This window comes from Triticum dicoccoides, chromosome 6B (assembly GCF_002162155.2).
Source record: "Triticum dicoccoides isolate Atlit2015 ecotype Zavitan chromosome 6B, WEW_v2.0, whole genome shotgun sequence".
In the NCBI taxonomy this organism is placed as follows: Eukaryota; Viridiplantae; Streptophyta; class Magnoliopsida; order Poales; family Poaceae; genus Triticum; species Triticum dicoccoides.
Genome location: NC_041391.1, coordinates 277939371 through 277943233, shown reverse-complemented (window position 1 = coordinate 277943233; position 3863 = coordinate 277939371).

Genomic DNA, 3863 nt, shown 5'->3' with positions numbered 1-3863 from the left:
TATCTTATCATACTATCTCTATTAGATCTCACTTCCGCAAGTGGCCGTGAAGGGATTGGCAATCCCTTTATTGCGTTGGTTGCGAGTTCTTTGTTTGTTTGTGTAGGTGCGTGGGACTTTTGAGGAGCCTCCTACCGGATTGATACCTTGGTTCTCAAAAACTGAGGGAAATACTTACGCTACTATTTCTGCATCACCCTTTCCTCTTCAATGGCCCATATCTCCCCCCCGGGGGTTCCGGTAACCCCTCCGGTACTCCGATAAATATCTGATACACTCCGGAACACTTCCGGTGTCCGAATACCATCGTCCTATATATCAATCTTTACCTATCGACCATTTTGAGACTCCTCGTCATGTCCATGATCACATCCGGGACTCCGAACAACATTCAGTCACCAAATCACATAACTCATATAATACCATATCATCAATGAACGTTAAGCATGCGGACCCTACGGGTTCGAGAACTATGTAGACATGACCGAGACACCTCTCCGGTAAATAACCAATAGCGGAACCTGGATGCTCATATTGGCTCCCACCTATTCTATGAAGATCTTCATCGGTCGAACCATTATGATAACATACGTTATTGTCTTTGTCCATCGATATGTTACTTGCCCGAGATTCGATCGCCGGTATCATCATACCTAGTTCAATCTCATTACCGGCAAGTCTCTTTACTCATTCTATAATACATCACCTCGTGAATAACTCCTTAGTCCTTTGCTTGCAAGCTTATGATGTGTATTACCGAGAGGGCCCAGAGATACCTCTCCGATACTCGGAGTGACAAATCCTAATCTCGATCTATGCCAACTCAACAAACACCTTCGGAGATACCTGTAGAGCATCTCTATAATCACCCAGTTACATTGTGACGTTTGATAGCACATAAGGCATTCATGTGGTATCCGGGAGTTGCATAATCTCAGAGTCGAAGGAATATATATTTGACATGAAGAAAGCAATAGCAATAAAACTGAACGATCAATATGCTATGCTAACGGATGGATCTTGTCCACCACATCATTCTTCTAATGATGTGATCACGTTCATCAAATGACAACACATGTCTATGGTTAGGAAACTTAACCATGTTTGATTAACGAGCTAGTCTAGTAGAGTCTTAGTAGGGACACGATGTTTTGTCTATGTATCCACACATGTATCAAGTTTTCGGTTAATATAATTCTAGCATGAATAATAAACATTTATCATGAAATAAGGAAATATAATATAACAACTTTATTATTGCCTCTAGGGCGTATTTCCTTCAAAAGCCACCTAGGAGAGAGGTGGGCCTGGTCCCTGGTCGTTGTCCGCGGTTATTTCTTAATAACCTGCTTAACGAGATTGGATATTTGATCTGAGTTGGTCGTTGACCTATATGCACTAACCGCCACGCAAAAATAGTTATGGGCACTCAACATCGTACGTTTTCTCTCGAGCTTTCTAGACGTCACGGTTGAGCGACACGCACCCGGGTGGTCCATGTAAGCACCTGCCTTGTATAAGGAGGTAGCCAGGACTGATCCCGGCCGTCCTCGCAACATGCAGGAGTGCAACGAGGCGATGTGCCGAAGACCCGTGCGCACTTAGGAGGTAGACCGGCGTGCTGACCTCTCTGGAGAGCCTAGGTAGGGCTACGACGTGTTGATCTTCCGAGGCCGGGCATTACCCAGAAAAGTGTGTCCAACCAGAGTAGTCGAGCGTGTTGGGTAATGTGGTGCACCCCTGCAGGGAAGTAATCTATTTCAATAGTCGTGTCCACGATAACATGATGACTTGGAGTTGTATTCTGACCTCTTATAACTAAAACGGGATACTTAATAAAACACACCCAAATAAGTGACAGATACAACCCGGTGATCGCTCTCTCATAGGGAGACGAGGAGAGGATCTCCGGGTAGGATCATTGCTATATGATGATACTTGTTACATACCAACTACTCTCTTCTACTGCTCAAGATGGTAGCTGCCAGAAGCGTAGTCTTCGATAGGACTAGCTTCTCCCCCCTTATTCTGGTATTCTGCAGTTTAGTCCACATATACTACCCTTTTCATTGATACCAATGTATATGTAGTGTAGATCTGATGTAAATTTTGCGAGTACTTTGGATGAGTACTCACGGTTGCTTTGCTACCTCTTTTCTCACTATACCCGATTGTTGTGATCAGATGGCGGATCCCAGGAGCCAGATGCCACCGCCGACTACTACTACTACCCGAGGGTGCCTACTACTACGTGAAGACCGCTGACGACCAGGAGTAGTTAGGAGGCTCCCAGGCAGGAGGCCTTCCTTTTCGATCTACATTGATGTTTGGGCTAGCCTTCTTAACGCAAACTTGTTTATCTATGTTTGTACTAGAATATTGTTGCTTCCACTGACATGTTTGTATTCGAGTCCTCGAGGTCTCTGACTTGTAATATGAACCTTGTATGACTTAAATTTGTCTTTATAGTTGTGTTGCTGTTGGGGAACGTAGCAGAAATTCAAAATTTTCCTACGTGTCACCAAGATCTATCTATGGAGAAACTAGCAACGAGGGAAGGAGAGTGCATCTACATACCCTTGTAGATCGCTAAGCGGAAGCGTTCAAGAGAACGGGGTTGAAGGAGTCGTACTCGTCGTGATCCAAATCACCGGAGATCCTAGTGCCGAACGGACGGCACCTCCGCGTTCAACACACGTACAGCCCGGTGACGTCTCCCACGCCTTGATCCAGCAAGGAGAGAGGGAGAGGTTGAGGAAGACTCCATCCAGCAGCAGCACAACGGCGTGGTGGTGGTGGAGGAGCGTGGCAATCCAGCAGGGCTTCGCCAAGCACCATGGGAGAGGAGGAGTAGGGAGAGAGGTAGGGCTGCACCAAGAGGGAGAGAACTCATGTGTTGGGCTGCTCCAAAACCTCCAATATATATAGGGGGAGAGGGGGCTGCGCCCCCTTTAGGGTTTCCCACCCCAAGGGGTGCGGCCAAGGGGGGAGGAGTGCCTCCCAAGTCAAGTGGAGGCCTCCCCCTTTAGGGTTTTTCCCTTCCCATGCGCATGGGCCTTGGGGGGGCTGGTGCCCCTGGCCCATTAAGGCTAGGGCGCCCCCCTACAGCCCATGCTACTGTATTGGACGTGGTGGAACAATTTCCGGACCTCCGGACCCCTCCGGAATCCTCCGGAACCTTCTGGAAGCTTCCCGGTACAATACCGAAAAAACCCGAACTTTTTCCGGAACCCAAACAACAACTTTCCATATATAAATCTTTACCTCCGGACCATTCCGGAACTCCTCGTGACGTCCGGGATCTCATCTGGGACTCCGAACAACATTCAGTAACCACATACAAACTTCCTTTATAACCCTAGCGTCATCGAACCTTAAGTGTGTAGACCCTACGGGTTCGGGAGACATGCAGACATGACCGAGACGTTCTCCGGTCAATAACCAACAGCGGGATCTGGATACCCATGTTGGCTCCCACATGTTCCACGATGATCTCATCGGATGAACCACGATGTCAAGGACTCAATCGATCCCGTATACAATTCCCTTTGTCTAGCGGTATTGTACTTGCATGAGATTCGATCGTCGGTATCCCGATACCTTGTTCAATCTCGTTACCGGCAAGTCTCTTTACTCGTTCCGCAACACATCATCCCGTGATCAACTCCTTGATCACATTGTGCACATTCTGATGATGTCCTACCGAGTGGGCCCAGAGGTACCTCTCCGTTTACACGGAGTGACAAATCCCAGTCTCGATTCGTGCCAACCCAACAGACACTTTCGGAGATACCTGTAGTGCACCTTTATAATCACCCAGTTACGTTGTGACGTTTGGTACACCCAAAGCATTCCTACGGTAT